The 19,347-nt window shown below is 45.0% G+C and overlaps 1 long non-coding RNA gene across 1 annotated transcript; it reads left to right on the forward strand.

Moving 5' to 3' along the window:
* Nucleotides 1-3,686: 3,686 nt before the first annotated feature.
* Nucleotides 3,687-14,581, forward strand: LOC309653496. The gene is made up of 2 exons (XR_014259224.1): nucleotides 3,687-4,142; nucleotides 14,423-14,581. It is a non-coding gene; the product is annotated as an uncharacterized lncRNA (long non-coding RNA).
* Nucleotides 14,582-19,347: the final 4,766 nt, after the last annotated feature.

Below are 19,347 nucleotides of genomic sequence, written 5' to 3' on the forward strand. Positions count from 1 at the left end.
TGGCTTGGAGCATTGTGATTATAGGGGACATGGGGCACTGTGATGACATGGGCAGGGAACACTGTGATGACAGGTCTTATGGAGCAATGTGATGACAAGTGTCATGGAGCATTGTGATGAGAGGGGCCTTGGAGAATTTTGTTGACAGGCGTCATGAGGCATTGAGATGGCAGTGGTCATGGAGCATTATAGTGAAAGGTGTTTTGGAGCACTGTGATTACAGGGGCCATGGAGCATTGTGAATACAAAGGCCATGGAGCATTGAGATGACAGTGGTCATGGAGCATTGTGATGAAAGTTGTAATGGATCATTGTGATGACAAGAGTCCTGGGACCCTGTGATGACATGATTCATGGAGCATTGTGATGACAATGGTCATGGTGAATTGTGATGACAATGTCATGGGGCATTGTGATGGCACTGGTCATCTAGAAATGTGATTCAAGTTATTATGGAGCACAGTAATGAGAGGGCCCATGGAGCATTGTGATGACAAGTGTCATGGAGCATTGTGATGACAGGTGTCATGGAGCATCGTGATGACAAATGCCATGGAGAATTGTGATGAGAGGTGGCATTGGGCATTGTGATGAAAGGGGTCATGGAGTACTGGGATTACAGGGGCCATGGAGCATTGTGATAACAAGTGACATGGAGAGTAGTGATGACAGGAATCATAGAGCATTGTGATGACAAGTGCCATTTAGCATTTTGATGTCAGGGTTCATCAGGCATTGTGTTGATGGGGGTCATGGAGCATTGTGATGACAAAGGCCATAGAGCAGTGTGTTGATAGGGCTCATGGAGCATTGTGATGACATGGGCCATGGAGCATTGTGAAGACAAGATTCATGGAGTATTGTGATGACACGGGCATGAAGCATGGTGATGACAACAGACCTGGAGCATTGTGATGACAAGGGCATGGAGCATTGTGATTACAGGAGACATGGAGCATTGTGATGACATTGGCAAGGATTATTGTGATGACAGGGATCATGGAGCATTGTGATGACAAGCGTCATGCAATATTGTGCTGATACAGATCATGGAGCATTTTGATGCGAGTGGCCTTGGAGCACAGTGATGAGAGACGTCATGAGGCATTATGGTGACAGTGGTCAAGGAGCATTGTGATGAAAGTGTTCATGGAGCAATGCGATTATCGGGACAATGGAGCATTGTGAATACAAAGGCCATGGAACACTGAGATAACAGAGTTCATGGAGCATTGTGATGACAAGGGTCTTGGAACCTACGGATGACACGTTTCATACAGCATTGAGATGACAAGGGCCAAGGCGAATTGTGATGACACGTGTCATGGGGCATTGGGATGACATGGTCATCTTGCATTGTGGTGACAGTGGTCATGTAGAATTTTGATTAAAGGTATCATGGAGCACTGTGATGACAAAGGCCAAGGAACATTTTGATGACAAGTGTCATTGAGCAATGTGAGGACACGGGTATGGAGCATTATGATGTAAAGTGTTCTGGAGTATTGTGATGCAAGGGCATGGAGCATTGTGATTACAGGGGCCATGGAGCATTGTGATGACAACGGCATGGAGCATTGTGATGACAGTGGTCATTGAGCATTGTAATTACAAAGACCATGAGGCATTATGATGACAGGGGCCTTGGAACATTGTGATGACAATGGTCATCAAGCATTGTGATGACAGGGGTCATAGAGCATTGTGATGAGAAAGACCATGGAGCATGGTGATGACAGAGGCCCTGGAACATTGTGATGACAAGGCCATGTACCATTGTGATGACAAGAGCAGGGAACCTTGTGGTGACCGGGGTCATGGAGCATTTTGATGACAACTTTCATGGAACTTTGTGATGGCAGGGGTCATGGAGCATTATGTTAAAAAGGAACATGGAGCAGTGTGATTACAGGGTCCATGGAACATTGTGAATACATAGGCCATGGAAAAATGTGATGGCAGGGGCCATGTAGCATTGTGATGACAGGGTCATGGAGCATTGTGATTACAGGGCTTATGGGGCACTGTGATGACAGGGGGCATGGAGCATTGTGACGAAAATTGTCCTGGAGCATTGTGATGACAGCAGTCACAGAGGATTGGGATGAAAGGTATCAGGCAGCATTGTGATGACAATGGTCATGGATCATTTTGATGACAGGTGTCATGGAACATTGTGATAAGAATGTTCATAAAGCATTTTGATGACAGTGGTCATGGAGCTTTGTGTTGACACGGGCATGGAGCATTGTAATGATAGGATATCTGGAGCATTGTGATGAAAAGTGGATGGAGCATTTTGATGACAGGGTCCAAGGAGCATTGTGCTGACAATGGCATGGAGCATTTTGATGAAAAGGGTACTGGAGCACTGTGAGGAAAGGAATCATGGATCATTGTGATGACAGAGGTCATGGAGCTTTGTGATGACAAGGGTTATGGAGCATTGTGATGACACGGTCAAGGAACATTGCGATGACAAGAATTCTGGAGCATTGTGATGAAAGTGCATGGAACATTGTGATTAAAGGTGACAAGGAGCATTGTGATGACATGGGCAGAGAACTTTGTGATGACAGAGGTCATGGAGCATTGTGATGAAAAGTGTCATGGAACATTGTACTGACAGGGATCATGGAGCTTTTTGGTAAGAGAGGCCTTGGAGATTTGTGGTGGCAGGAGTCATGGGGCATTGTGATGACAGCGGTCTTGGAGCATTGTGATGAAAGGGGTCATGGAGCACTGTGATTACAGGGGCCATGGAGCTTTGTGAATACAAAGGCTATGGAGCATTGAGATGAAGGGGTTCATGGAGCATTGTGATGAAAGTGATCATGGATCATTGTGATGACAAGTGTCCTGGAACCTTGTGATGACACGGTTCATGGAGCATTGTGATGACAAGGACCATGGTGAATTGTGATGACATCTGTTATGGGGCATTGTGATGACAGTGGTCATCTAGAATTGTGATGAAAGGTATCATGGAGCACTGTGATGACAGGGGCCATGGAACATTGTGATGACAAAGGCCATGGAGCATTGTGATGACAAGTGTCATGGGGCATTTTGATGACATTGGCATGGAGCATTATGATGACAAGAGCTCTGGAGCATTTTGATAACAAGGGCAAGGAGCATTGTTATGACAGGGGCCATGGAACATTGTGATGGCAAGGGCCATGGAGCATTGTGATGACAAGTGTCATGGGACATTTTGATGACATTGGCATGGAACATTATGATGACAAGTGTTCTGGAGCATTTTGATAACTAGGGCATAGAGCATTGTGATGACAGTGCCCATGGAGCATTGTGATGAAAAGCGCAGGGAACATTGTGATGACTGGGTTCATGGAGCATTATGATGAAAGGGGCCATGGAGCATTGAGATGACAGGTGTCTTGAGGTATGGTGACGACAGTGGTCATGGGGCATTGTGATGAAAGAGATCATGGAGCAACATGATAACAGGGGCCATGGAGCATTGTGATGAGAGGTGCTTTGGATCATTGTGATGAAAATATTAATGGATCATTGTGATGACATGTGTCCTGGAACACTGTGATGACACGGTTCATCGAGTTTTGTGAAGACAAGGGTCATAGCGAATTGTGATGACAGGTGTCATGGGGCATTGTGATGGCATTGATCATCTAAGAATTGTGATGAAAGGTATCATGGAGCACTCTGATGACTGGGGGCATGAAGCATTGTTATGAAAATTGTCCTGGATAATTGTGATGACAGCAATCATGGAGGATTGTAATGACAGGGATTATGCAGCATTGTGTTGTGAAGGGTATGGACTATTGTGATGACAATGGTCATGGAGCAATGTGATGAAAGTTTTCATGGAACATCGTGATGAAAAGTGCCTGGGAGCATTGTGACGATAAAGGCCATGGAGCATTGTGATGACAAATGTCATGGAGCATTGTAATGAAAGCTTTCATTATGCACTGTGATGACAAGGGGGATGGATTATTGTGATGAAACTGGTCCTGGAGCATTGTGATAACAAAAGCCATGGAGCATTGTGATGACAGGCATCATGGAGCATTGTGAAGAAAGGGGCCATGGTGAATTGTAATGACAATAGAGAAATGTGATGAAACTGGTCAGCGAGCATAGTGATAAAAGTGGTCATTGAGAATTGTGATGAATAGTGACATAGAGCATTGTGATGACAAAGGTCATGGAGAACAGTGATGACCAGGGTCATGTAACATTGTGATGACACCTCCATGGAACATTGTGATGACAAGAATTCTGGAGCATTGTGATGACAAGGGCCATGGAGCATTGTGATGCCAGGGTCATGGAACATTGTGATGACAAGATTCCGAAGCATTGTGAGGAAAATGGCTTGGAGCATTGTGATTATAGGGGACATGGAGCATTGTGATGACATGGGCAGGGAACACTGTGATGATAGGTCTTATGGAGCAATGTGATGACAAGTGTCATGGAGCATTGTGATGAGAGGGACCTTGGAGAATTGTGATGACCGGCGTCATGAGGCATTGAGATGGCAGTGGTCATGGAGCATTATGATGAAAGGTGTTTTGGAGCACTGTGATTACAGGGGCCATGGAGCATTGTGAATACAAAGGCCATGGGGCATTGAGATGACAGTGGTCATGGAGCATTGTGATGAAAGTGGTAATGGATCATTGTGATGACAAATGTCCTGGGACCCTGTGATGACATGGTTCATAGAGCATTGTAATGACAATGGTCATGGCGAATTGTGATGACAATGTCATGGGGCATTGTGATGGCAGTGGTCATCTAGAAATGTGATTAACGTTATTATGGAGCACAGTAATGAGAGGGGCCATGGAGCATTGTGATGACAAGTGTCATGGAGCATTGTGATGACAGGTGTCATGGAGAATCGTGATGACAAATGCCATGGAGAATTGTGATGAAAGGTGGCAGTGGGCATTGTGATGAAAGGGGTGAAGGAGTACTGGGATTACAGGGGCCATGCAGCATTGTGATAACAAGTGACATGGAGAATAGTGATGACAGGCATCATAGAGCATGGTGATGACAAGTGCCATTTAGCATTTTGATGACAGGGGTCATCAGGCATTGTGTTGACGGGGGTCACGGAGCATTGTGATGACAAAGGCCATAGAGCATTGTGATGTCAGGGGTCATGGAGCATTGTGATGACAGGTGTCATGGAGCATCGAGATGACAAATGCCATGGAGAATTGTGATGAAAGGTGGCATTGGGCATTGTGATGAAAGGGGTCATGGAGTACTGGGATTACAGGGGCCATGGAGCATTGTGATAACAAGTGACATGGAGAATAGTGATGACAGGCATCATACAGCATTGTGATCACAAGTGCCATTTAGCATTTTGATGACAGGGGTCATCAGGCATTGTGTTGACAGGGGTCACGGAGCATTGTGATGACAAAGGCCATAGAGCAGTGTGATGACAGGGGTCATGGAGCATTGTGATGACAATATTCATGGAGCATTGTGATGACACGGGCATGAAGTATGGTGATGACAACAGACCTGGAGCATTGTGATGACAAGGGCATGGAGCATTGTGATTACAGGAGACATGGAGCATTGTGATGACATTGGCAGGGATCATTGTGATGACAGGGATCATGGAGCATTGTGATGAGAAATGTCATGCAATATTGTGCTGACACAGATCATGGAGCATTTCGATGAGAGTGACCTTGGAGCACAGTGATGAGAGACGTCATGAGGCATTATTGTGAGAGAGGTCAAGGAGCATTGTGATGAAAGTGTTCATGGAGCAACGCGATTATCGGGACAATGGAGCATTGTGAATACAAAGGCCATGGAACATTGAGATAACAGAGTTCATGGAGGATTGTGATGAAAAGGGTCCTGGAACCTACTGATGACACGTTTCATACAGCATTGAGATGACAAGGGCCAAGGCGAATTGTGATGACATGTGTCATGGGGCCTTGTGATGACATTGGTCATCTTGCATTTTGATGACAGTGGTCATGTAGAGTTTTGATGTATAGTATCATGGAGCATTGTGATGACCAAGGCCAAGGAACATTTTGATGACAAGTGTCATTGAGCAATGTGATGACACGGGAATGAAGCATTACGATGACAAGTCTTCTGGAGCATTGTGATGACAAGGGCTTGGAGCATTGTGATTACAGGGGCCATGGAGCATTGTGATGACAATGGCATGGAGCATTGTGATGACAGTGGTCATTGAGCATTGTGATTACAAAGACCATGAGGCATTGTGATGACAGGGGCCTTGGAGAATTGTGATGACTATTGTCATCAAGAATTGTGATGACAGGGGTCATAGAGCATTGTGATGAGAAAGACAATGGAGCATGGTGATGACAGAGGCCATGGAACATTGTGATGACAAGGCCATGTAACATTGTGATGACAAGGGCAGAGAACCTTGTGGTGACCGGGGTCATGGAGCATTTTGATGACAACTTTCATGGAACATTGTGATGACAGGGGTCATGGAGCATTGTGTTGAAAGGGAACATGGAGCAGTGTGATTACAGGGTCCATGGAGCATTGTGAATACATAGGCCATGGAAAAATGTGATGACAGGGTTCATATAGCATTGTGATGACAGGGTCATGGAGCATTTTGATTACAGGGGTTATGGAGCACTGTCATGAGAGGGGGCATTGAGCATTGTGATGAAAATTGTCCTGGAGCATTATGATGACAGCAGTCACACAGAATTGGGATGAAAGGTATCATGCAGCATTGTGATGTCAACGGTCATGGATCATTTTGATGACAGGGGTCATGGAACATTGTGATAACAAGGTTCATAAAGCATTTTGATGACAGGGGTCATGGAGCATTGCGTTGACAAGGGCTTGGAGCATTGTAATGATAGGATATCTGGAGCATTGTGATGAAAAGGGGATGGAGCATTTTGATGACAGGGTCCAAGGAGCATTGTGCTGACAATGGCATGGAGCATTGTGACAAAAAGGGTACTGGAGCACTGTGAGGAAATGAGTCATGGATCATTGTGATGAGAGAGGTCTTGGAGCTTTGTGATGACAAGTGTCATGGAGCATTGTGATGACACGGTCAAGGAACATTTCCATGACAAGTATTCTGGAGCATTGTGATGAAAGGGCATGGAGCATTGTGATTAAAGGTGACAAGGAGCATTGTGATCATATGGGCAGAGAATTTTGTGATGACAGTGGTCATGGAGCATTGTGATGAAAAGTGTCATGGAACATTGTGCTGACAGGGATCATGCAGCTTTTTGGTAAGAGAGGCCTTGGAGATTCGTGATGGCAGGCGTCATGGGGCATTTTGATGACAGCGATCTTGGAGCATTGTGATGAAAGGGGTCATGGCGCTCTGTAATTACAGGGGTCATGGAGCATTGTGAATACAAAGGCTATGGAGCATTGAGATGACAGGTGTCATGGAGCATTTTGATGAAAGTGATCATGGATCTTTGTGATGACAAGTGTCCTGTAAACTTGTGATGACACAGTTCATGGAGCATTGTGAGGACAGGGACCATGGCGAATTGTGATGACGTCCGTCATGGGGCATTGTGATGACAGTGGTCATCTAGAATTGTGATAAAAGCTATCATGGAGCACTGTGATGACAGGGCACATGGAACATTGTGATGACAAAGGCCATGGAGCATTGTGATGAAAAGTGTCATGGGGCATTTTGATGACGTTCGCATGGAGCATTATGATGACAAGAGTTCTGGAGCAATTTGTTGACAAGGGCATGGAGCATTGTGATGACAGGGCCCATGTAGCATTGTGATGAAAAGGGCAGGGAACATGTTGATGACTGGGTTCATGGAGCATTGTGATGAAAGGGGCCATGGAGCATTGAGATGACAGGCGTCATGAGGCATGGTGATGACAGTGGTCATAGAGCATTGTGAAGAAAGGGATCATGGAGCAGTATGATAACAGGGGCCATGGAGCATTGTGATGACAGGTATATTGGAGAATTGTGATGAAAGTAGTCATGGATCATTGTGATGACATGTGTCCTGGAACACTGTTATGACACGGTTCATCGAGTATTGTGTTGACAAGGGTCATAGCGAATTGTGATGACAGGTGTCATGGGGCATTGTGATGACATTGATCATCTAGGAATTGTGATGGAAGGTATCATGGAGCACTGTGATGACTGGGGGCATGAAGCATTTTTATGAAAATTGTCCCAGATTATTGTGATGACAGCAGTCATGGAGAATTTTGATGACAGGGATTATGCAGCATTGTGTTGACAAGGCTATGGACTATTGTGATGACAATGGTCATGGAGCAATGTGATGAAAGTTTTCATGGAACATCGTGATGAAAAGTGCCTGGGAGCATTGTGACAATAAAGGCCATGGAGCATTGTGATGACAAGTGTCATGGAGCATTGTAATGAAAGCTTTCCTTGTGCACTGTGATGACAAGGGGAATGGAGTATTGTGATGAAACTGGTCCTGGAGCATTGTGATAAAAAAAGCCATGGAGCATTGTGATGACAGGCATCATGGAGCATTGTGAAGAAAGGGGCCATGGTGAATTGTAATGACAATAGAGAAATGTGATGAAACTGGTCAGCGAGCATAGTGATTAAAGTGGTCATTGAGAATTGTGATGAATAGTGACATAGAGCATTGTGATGACAAAGGTCATGGAGAACAGTGATGACCAGGGTCATGTAACTTTGTGATGACACCTCCATGGAACATTGTGATGACAAGAATTCTGGAGCATTGTGATGACAAGGGCCATGGAGCATTGTGATGCCAGGGTCATGGAACATTGTGATGACAAGATTCCGAAGCATTGTGAGGAAAATGGCTTGGAGCATTGTGATTATAGGGGACATGGAGCATTGTGATGACATGGGCAGGGAACACTGTGATGATAGGTCTTATGGAGCAATGTGATGACAAGTGTCATGGAGCATTGTGATGAGAGGGACCTTGGAGAATTGTGATGACCGGCGTCATGAGGCATTGAGATGGCAGTGGTCATGGAGCATTATGATGAAAGGTGTTTTGGAGCACTGTGATTACAGGGGCCATGGAGCATTGTGAATACAAAGGCCATGGGGCATTGAGATGACAGTGGTCATGGAGCATTGTGATGAAAGTGGTAAAGGATCATTGTGATGACAAGTGTCCTGGGACCCTGTGATGACATGGCTCATGGAGCATTGTAATGACAATGGTCATGGCGAATTGTGATGACAATGTCATGGGGCATTGTGATGGCAGTGGTCATCTAGAAATGTGATTAACGTTATTATGGAGCACAGTAATGAGAGGGGCCATGGAGCATTGTGATGACAAGTGTCATGGAGCATTGTGATGACAGGTGTCATGGAGAATCGTGATGACAAATGCCATGGAGAATTGTGATGAAAGGTGGCAGTGGGCATTGTGATGAAAGGGGTCAAGGAGTACTGGGATTACAGGGGCCATGTAGCATTGTGATAACAAGTGACATGGAGAATAGTGATGACAGGCATCATAGAGCATGGTGATGACAAGTGCCATTTAGCATTTTGATGACAGGGGTCATCAGGCATTGTGTTGACGGGGGTCACGGAGCATTGTGATGACAAAGGCCATAGAGCATTGTGATGTCAGGGGTCATGGAGCATTGTGATGACAGGTGTCATGGAGCATCGAGATGACAAATGCCATGGAGAATTGTGATGAGAGGTGGCATTGGGCATTGTGATGAAAGGGGTCATGGAGTACTGGGATTACAGGGGCCATGGAGCATTGTGATAACAAGTGACATGGAGAATAGTGATGACAGGCATCATACAGCATTGTGATCACAAGTGCCATTTAGCATTTTGATGACAGGGGTCATCAGGCATTGTGTTGACAGGGGTCACGGAGCATTGTGATGACAAAGGCCATAGAGCAGTGTGATGACAGGGGTCATGGAGCATTGTGATGACAATATTCATGGAGCATTGTGATGACACGGGCATGAAGTATGGTGATGACAACAGACCTGGAGCATTGTGATGACAAGGGCATGGAGCATTGTGATTACAGGAGACATGGAGCATTGTGATGACATTGGCAGGGATCATTGTGATGACAGGGATCATGGAGCATTGTGATGAGAAATGTCATGCAATATTTTGCTGACACAGATCATGGAGCATTTCGATGAGAGTGGCCTTGGAGCACAGAGATGAGAGACGTCATGAGGCATTATTGTGAGAGAGGTCAAGGAGCATTGTGATGAAAGTGTTCATGGAGCAACGCGATTATCGGGACAATGGAGCATTGTGAATACAAAGGCCATGGAACATTGAGATAACAGAGTTCATGGAGGATTGTGATGAAAAGGGTCCTGGAACCTACTGATGACACGTTTCATACAGCATTGAGATGACAAGGGCCAAGGCGAATTGTGATGACATGTGTCATGGGGCCTTGTGATGACATTGGTCATCTTGCATTTTGATGACAGTGGTCATGTAGAGTTTTGATGTATAGTATCATGGAGCATTGTGATGACCAAGGCCAAGGAACATTTTGATGACAAGTGTCATTGAGCAATGTGATGACACGGGAATGAAGCATTACGATGACAAGTCTTCTGGAGCATTGTGATGACAAGGGCTTGGAGCATTGTGATTACAGGGGCCATGGAGCATTGTGATGACAATGGCATGGAGCATTGTGATGACAGTGGTCATTGAGCATTGTGATTACAAAGACCATGAGGCATTGTGATGACAGGGGCCTTGGAGAATTGTGATGACTATTGTCATCAAGAATTGTGATGACAGGGGTCATAGAGCATTGTGATGAGAAAGACAATGGAGCATGGTGATGACAGAGGCCATGGAACATTGTGATGACAAGGCCATGTACCATTGTGATGACAAGGGCAGAGAACCTTGTGGTGACCGGGGTCATGGAGCATTTTGATGACAACTTTCATGGAACATTGTGATGACAGGGGTCATGGAGCATTGTGTTGAAAGGGAACATGGAGCAGTGTGATTACAGGGTCCATGGAGCATTGTGAATACATAGGCCATGGAAAAATGTGATGACAGGGGTCATATAGCATTGTGATGACAGGGTCATGGAGCATTTTGATTACAGGGGTTATGGAGCACTGTCATGAGAGGGGGCGTTGAGCATTGTGATGAAAAGGGTACTGGAGCACTGTGAGGAAAGGAATCATGGATCATTGTGATGACAGGGGTCATGGAGCTTTGTGATGACAAGGGTCATGGAGCATTGTGATGACACGGTCCAGGAACATTGCGATGACAAGAATTCTGGAGCATTGTGATGAGAGGGCATGGAGCATTGTGATTAAAGGTGACAAGGAGCATTGTGATGATATTGGCAGAGAACTTTGTGATGACAGGGGTCATGGAGCATTGTGATGAAAAGTGTCATGGAACATTGTACTGATAGGGATCATGGAGCTTTTTGGTAAGAGAGGCCTTGGAGATTTGTGGTGGCAGGCGTCATGGGACATTGTGATGACAGCGGTCTTGGAGCATTGTGATGACACGGGTCATGGAGAACTCTGATTACAGGGGCCATGGAACATTGTGAATACAAAGGCTATGGAGGATTGAGATGAAAGGGTTCATGGAGCATTGTGATGAAAGGGATCATGGAGCAATATGATAACAGGGGCCATGGAGCATTGTGATGACAGGTGTATTGGAGCATTGTGATGAAAATAGTCATGGATCATTGTGATGACATGTGTCCTGGAACACTGTGATGACACGGTTCATCGAGTATTGTGATGACAAGGGTCATAGCGAATTGTGATGACAGGTGTTATGGGGCATTGTGATGACATTGATCATCTAGGAATTGTGATGACAGGTATCATGGAGCACTGTGATGACAAAGGCCAAGGAACATTTTGATGACAAGTGTCATTCAGCAATGTGATGACAGGGGAATGGAGCATTGTGATTACAGGGGCCATGGAACATTGTGTTGACAACGGCATGGAGCATTGTGATGACAGTGGTCATTGAGCATTGTGATTACAAAGACCATGAGGCATTGTGATGACAGGGGCCTTGGAGCATTGTGATGAGAATGGTCATCAAGCATTGTGATGACAGGAGTCATAGAGCATTGTGATGAGAAAGACCATGGAGCATGGTGATGACAGAGGCCATATACCATTCTGATGACAAGGCCATGTACCATTGTGATGACAAGGGCAGGGAACCTTGTAGTGACCATGGTCATGGAGCATTTTGATGACAACTTCCATGGAACGTTATGATGACAGGAGTCATGGAGCATTGTGTTGCTAGGGAACATGGAGCAGTGTGATTACAGGGTCCATGGAGCATTGTGAATACATAGGCCATGGAACAATGTGATGACAGGGTCATGGAGCATTGTGATTACAGGTGTTATGGGGCACTGTGATGACAGGGGGCATGGAGCATTGTGATGAAAATTGTCCTGGAGCATTGTGATGACAGCGGTCACAGAGAATTGGGATGAAAGGTATCATGCAGCATTGTGATGAGAATGGTCATGGATCATTTTGATGACAGGGGTCATGGAACATTGTGATAACAAGGTTCATAAAGCATTTTGATGACTGGGGTCATGGAGCATTGTGTTGACACGGGCATGTAGCATTGTAATGATAGGATATCTGGAGCATTGTGATGAAAAGGGGATGGAGCATTTTGATGACAGGGTCCAAGGAGCATTGTGCTGACAATGGCATGGAGCATTGTGATAAAAAGGGTACTGGAGCACTGTGAGGAAATGAGTCATGGATCATTGTGATGAGAGAGGTCTTGGAGCTTTGTGATGACAAGTGTCATGGAGCATTGTGATGACACGGTCAAGGAACATTTCCATGACAAGTATTCTGGAGCATTGTGATGAAAGGGCATGGAGCATTGTGATTAAAGGTGACAAGGAGCATTGTGATCATATGGGCAGAGAATTTTGTGATGACAGGGGTCATGGAGCATTGTGATGAAAAGTGTCATGGAACATTGTGCTGACAGGGATCATGCAGCTTTTTGGTAAGAGAGGCCTTGGAGATTCGTGATGGCAGTCGTCATGGGGCATTTTGATGACAGCGATCTTGGAGCATTGTGATGAAAGGGGTCATGGCGCACTGTAATTACAGGGGTCATGGAGCATTGTGAATACAAAGGCTATGGAGCATTGAGATGACAGTTGTCATGGAGCATTTTGATGAAAGTGATCATGGATCTTTGTGATGACAAGTGTCCTGTAAACTTGTGATGACACGGTTCATGGAGCATTGTGATGACAAGGACCATGGCGAATTGTGATGACGTCCGTCATGGGGCATTGTGATGACAGTTGTCATCTAGAATTGTGATAAAAGCTATCATGGAGCACTGTGATGACAGGGCCCATGGAACATTGTGATGACAAAGGCCATGGAGCATTGTGATGAAAAGTGTCATGGGGCATTTTAATGACGTTCGCATGGAGCATTATGATGACAAGAGTTCTGGAGCAATTTGTTGACAAGGGCATGGAGCTTTGTGATGACAGGGCCCATGTAGCATTGTGATGAAAAGGGCAGGGAACATGTTGATGACTGGGTTCATGGAGCATTGTGATGAAAGGGGCATGGAGCATTGAGATGACAGGCGTCATGAGGCATGGTGATGACAGTGGTCATAGAGCATTGTGAAGAAAGGGATCATGGAGCAGTATGATAACAGGGGCCATGGAGCATTGTGATGACAGGTATATTGGAGAATTGTGATGAAAGTAGTCATGAATCATTGTGATGACATGTGTCCTGGAACACTGTTATGACACGGTTCATCGAGTATTGTGTTGACAAGGGTCATAGCGAATTGTGATGACAGGTGTCATGGGGCATTGTGATGACATTGATCATCTAGGAATTGTGATGGAAGGTATCATGGAGCACTGTGATGACTGGGGGCATGAAGCATTTTTATGAAAATTGTCCCAGATTATTGTGATGACAGCAGTCATGGAGAATTTTGATGACAGGGATTATGCAGCATTGTGTTGACAAGGCTATGGACTATTGTGATGACAATGGTCATGGAACAATGTGATGAAAGTATTCATGGAACATCGTGATGAAAAGTGCCTGGGAGCATTGTGACAATAAAGGCCATGGAGCATTGTGATGACAAGTGTCATGGAGCATTGTAATGAAAGCTTTCCTTGTGCACTGTGATGACAAGGGGGATGGAGTATTGTGATGAAACTGGTCCTGGAGCATTGTGATAAAAAAAGCCATGGAGCATTGTGATGACAGGCATCGTGGAGCATTGTGAAGAAAGGGGCCATGGGAAATTGTAATCACAATAGAGAAATGTGGTGAAAATGGTCAGCGAGCATAGTGATTAAAGTGGTCATTGACAATTGTGATGAAATGCGACATAGAGCATTGTGATGACAAAGGTCATGGAGAACTGTGATGACCAGGGTCATGTAGCATTGTGATGACACAGTCATGGTACATTGTGATGACAAGAATTCTGGAGCATTGTGAGAAAAAAGGCATGGAGCATTGTGATTATAGTGGACATGCAGCATTGTGATGACATGGGCAGGGAACACTCTGATGACAGGTGTTATGGAGCAATGTGATGACAAGTTTCATGGAGCATTGTGATGAGAGGGGCCTTGGAGAATTGTGATGACAGGCGTCATGAGGCATTGAGATGGCAGTTGTCATGGAGCATTATGATGAATGGTGTTATGGAGCACTGTTATTACTGCGGCCATGGAGCATTGTGAATAAAAAGGCCATTGAGCTTTGAGATGACAGTGGTCATGGAGCATTGTGATGAAAGTGGTAATGGATCATTGTGATGACAAGTGTCCTGGGACCCTGTGATGACATGGTTCATGGAGCATTGTGATGACAATGGTCATGGCGAATTGTGATGACAGTGTAATGGGGCATTGTGATGGCAGTGGTCATCTAGAAATGTGATTAAAGTTATTGTGGAGCACAATAATGAGGGGGCCATGGAGCATTGTGATGACAATTGTCATGGGGCATGGTGATGAAACGGACATGGAGCACTATAATGACAGGAGTTCTGGAGCCTTTTCATGAAAAGGGCATGGGGCATTGTGATTACACGGGCCATGGAGCAGTGTGAAGAAAAAGGCTTGCAACACTGTGGTGAGAAGCGTCATCAAGCATTGTGATTACAGGGGTCATAGAGCATTGTGATGAGAAAGACCATGTAGCATGGTGATGACAGAGGCCATGGACCATTGTGATGACAAGGCCATTTACCATTGTGATTACAAGGGTCAGGGAGCATTGTGATGACAAGGGCAGGGAACCTTGTAGTGACCGGGGTTATGGACTATTTTGATGACAACTTTCATGGAACGTTGTGATGACAGGGATCATGGAGCATTGTGTTGAAAGGGAACATGGAGCAGTGTGATTACAGGGTCCACGGAGCATTGTGAATACATAGGCCATGGAAAAATGTGATGACAGGTGTCATGTAGCATTGTGATGACAGGATCATGGAGCATTGTAATGAAAGGTTTCATTTTGCACTGTGATGACAAGGGGGATGGAGTATTGTGATGAAACTGGTCCTGGAGCATAGTGATAACAAAAGCCATGGAGCATTGTGATGACAGGCATCATGGAGCATTGTGAAGAAACGGGACATGGGGAATTGTAATGACAATAGAGAAATGTGATGAAAATGGTCAGCGAGCATAGTGATTAAAGTGGTCATTGAGAATTGTGATGAAAAACGACATAGAGCATTGTGATGACAAAGGTCATGGAGAACTGTGATGACCAGGGTCATGTAGCATTGTGATGCCATGATCGTGGAACATCGTGATGACAAAAATTCTGGAGCTTTGTGAGGAAAAGGGCATAGAGCATTGTGATTATAGGGGACATGGAGCATTGTGATGACACGGGCAGGGAACACTGTGATGACAGGTGTTATGGAGCAATGTGATGACAAGTGTCGTGCAGCATTGTGATGAGAGGGGTCTTGGAGAATTGTGATGTCAGGCGTCATGGGGCATTGAGATGGCAGTTGTCATGGAGCATTATAATGAAAGGTGTTATGGAGCACTGTGATGACAGGGGCCATGGAACATTGTGATGACAAAGGCCATGGAGCATTGTGATGACAAGTGTCATCATGTATTTTGATGACATTGGCATGGAGCATTATGATGACAAGAGTTCTGGAGCATTTTGATGAAAGGGCATGAAGCATTGTGATGAGAGGGGCCATGGAACATTGTGATGACAAAGGTCATGGAGAATTGTGATAACAAGTGTCATTGGGCATTTTGATGACATTGGCGTGGAGCATTATGATGACAAGAGTTCTGTAGAATTTTGATGACAAGGGCATGGAGCATTGTGATGACAGGGCCCATGGAGCATTTTGATGAAAAGGGCAGGGAAAATTGTGATGACTGGGTTCATGGAGCATTGTGATGAACAGGTCCATGGAGCATTGAGGTGACAGGCGTCATGGAGCATTGTGATGAAAGAGATCATGGAGCAATATGATAACAGGGGCCATGGAGCATTGTGATGACAGGTGTATTGGAGCATTGTGATGAATGTATTCATGGATCATCGTGATGGCATGTGTCCTGGAACACTGTGATGACACGGTTCATCGAGTATTGTGATAACAAGGGTCATAACGAATTGTGATGACAGGTGTCATGGGGCATTGTGATGACATTGATCATCTAGGAATTGTGATGAAAGGTATCATGGAGCACTGTGATGACTGTGGGCATGAAACATTGTTATGAAAATTGTCCTGGATTATTGTGATTACAACAGTCATGGAGAATTGTGATGACAGGGTTTATACAGCATTGTGTTGACAAGGGTATGGACTATTGTGATGACAATGGTCATGGAGCAATGTGATGAAAGTTTTCATGGAACATCGTGATGAAAAGTGCCTGGTAGCATTGTGACGATAAAGGCCATGGAGCATTGTGATGACAAGTGTCATGGAGCATTGTAATGAAAGCTTTCATTGTGCACTGTGATGACAAGGGGGAGGGAGTATTGTGATGAAACTGGTCCTGGAGCATTGTGATAACAAAAGCCATGGAGCATTGTGATGACAGGCATCATGGAGCATTGTGAAGAAAGAGGCCAAGGTGAATTGTAATGACTATAGAGAAATGTGATGAAACTGGTCAGCGAGCATAGTGATTAAAGTGGTCATTGAGAATTGTGATGAAAAGCGACATATAGCATTATGATGACAAATGTCATGGAGAACTGTGATGACCAGGGTCATGTAGCATTGTGATGACACGGTCATGGAACATTGTGATGACAAGAATTCTGGAGCATTGTTAGGAAAAAAGCATGGAGCATTGTGATTATAGGGGACATGGAGCATTGTGATGACATGGGGAGGGAACACTGTGATGACAGGTGTTATGGAGCAATGTGATGACAAGTGTCATGGAGCATTGTGATGAGGGGGGCCTTGGAGAATTGTGATGACAAGTGTCATGGGGCATTGAGATGGCAGTGGTCATGGAGCATTATGATGAAAGGTGTTATGGAGCACTGTGATAACAGGGGCCATGGAGAATTGTGAATAGAAACTTCATGGAGCTCTGAGATGACAGTGTTCATGGAGCATTGTAATGAAAGGTTTAATTGTGCACTGTGATGACAAGTGGGATGGTGTTTGTGATGAAACTGGTCGTGGAGCATTGTGATAACAAAAGCCATGGAGCATTGTGATGACAGGCATCATGGAGCATTTTGAAGTAAGCAGCCATGGGGAAATGTAATGACAATAGAGAAATGTGATGAAAATGATCAGCGAGCATAGTGATTAAAGTGGTCATTAAGAATTGGGATGAAAAGCGACATAGAGCATTGTAATGAGAAAGGTCATGGAGAACTGTGATGACCCGGGTCATGTATCATTGTGATGATACGCTCATGGAACATTGTGATGACAAGAATTCTGGAGCATTGTGAGGAAAAAGGCATGGAGCATTGTGATTATAGGGGACATGGAGCATTGTGATGACATGGGCAGGGAACACTGTGATGAAAGGTATTATGGAGCAATGTGATGACAACGGTCATGGATCATTTTGATGACAGGGGTCATGGAGCATTGTGCTGACAATGGCATGGAGCATTGTGAGGAAAAGGGTACTGGAGCACTGTGAGGAAAGTAATCATGGATCATTGTGATGACAGGGGTCATGGAGCTTTGTGATGACAAGGGTTATGGAGCATTGTGATGACACGGTCAAGGAACATTGTGATGACAAGAATTCTGGAGCATTGTGATGAAAGGGCATGGAGCATTGTGATTAAAGGTTACAAGGAGCATTGTGATGACATGGGCAGAGAACTTTGTGATGACAGTGGTCATGGAGCATTGTGATGAAAAGGGTCATGGAACATTGTACTGACAGGGATCATGGAGCTTTTTGGTAAGAGAGTCCTTGGAGATTTGTGGTGGCAGGCGTCATGGGGCATTTTGATGACAGTGGTCATGGAACATTGTGTTGACACGGGCATGGAGCATTGTAATGATAGGATATCTGGAGCATTGTGATGAAAAGGGGATGGAGCATTTTGATGACAGGGTCCAAGGAGCATTGTGCTGACAATGGCATGGAGCATTGTGAGGAAAAGGGTACTGGAGCACTGTGAGGAAAGGAATCATGGATCATTGTGATGACAGGGCTCATGGAGCTTTGTGATGACAAGGGTCAAGGACCATTGTGATGATATGAGCAAAGAACTTTGTGATGACAGTGGTCATGGAGCATTGTGATGAAAAGTGTCATGGAACATTGTGCTGACAGGGATCATGGAGCTTTTTGGTAAGAGAAGCCTTGGAGATTTTTGATGGCAGGCGTCATGGGGCATTGTGATGACAGCGGTCTTGGAGCGTTGTGATGAAAGGTGTCCTGGAGCACTGTGATTACAGGGGCCATGGAGCATTGTGAATACAAAGGCTATGGAGCATTGAAATGACAGGATTCATGGAGCATTGTGATGAAATTAATCATTGATCATTATGATGACAAGTGTCCTGGAACCTTGTGATGACACGGTTCATGGAGCATTGTGATGACAAGGACCATGGCGAATTGTGATGACTTCTGTCATGGGGCATTGTGATGACAGTGGTCATCTAGTATTGTGATGAATGGTATCATGGAGCACTGTGATGACAGGAGCCATGGAACATTGTGATGACAAAGGCCATGGAGCATTGTGATGACAAGTGTCATGGGGCATTTTGATGACATTGGC

This window comes from Balaenoptera physalus, assembly GCF_965194825.1.
Source record: "Balaenoptera physalus genome assembly, contig: HAP1_SCAFFOLD_386, whole genome shotgun sequence".
NCBI classification, from domain to species: Eukaryota; Metazoa; Chordata; class Mammalia; order Artiodactyla; family Balaenopteridae; genus Balaenoptera; species Balaenoptera physalus.